The following is a 454-nucleotide window of genomic DNA, read 5'->3' on the forward strand; positions in this document are numbered from 1 at the left end:
AGAGAAACTGAGAGAGGAAGTGGAAGACAGAGAGGGGGAGAGAAAGATAGACACCTGCAGACCTGCTTCACTGCCTGTGAAGTGACTCCCCTGCAGGTGGGGAGCTGGTAGCTTGAACCGGGCTCCTTATGCTGGTCCTTGTGCTTCATGCCACATGCACTTAATCCGCTGCCTACCACCTGGCCCCTCCATTTCATGTTCTTTCAGACCTTATTCATGACCTTTTAATTGCTATGCTTTCAGAAGAAATCTATAGCTGCAAAATGATTACCAACATGTCATTTTTTTGTGGCAGTGAGTAAATCTAAAGACACAGAAGGGAATGGGCCCTCTTCCCCAACTCATGTACCCCAGTAAATAGCTTCTCAGAAGTTCAAATAGATTGTATCTCCTGGTCTGCTTAAATTTGCTGTCATTAAACTTAAGAAGTAGTCAGCAAGAAAACAAATTCACA

This window comes from Erinaceus europaeus, chromosome 13, assembly GCF_950295315.1.
Source record: "Erinaceus europaeus chromosome 13, mEriEur2.1, whole genome shotgun sequence".
In the NCBI taxonomy this organism is placed as follows: domain Eukaryota; kingdom Metazoa; phylum Chordata; class Mammalia; order Eulipotyphla; family Erinaceidae; genus Erinaceus; species Erinaceus europaeus.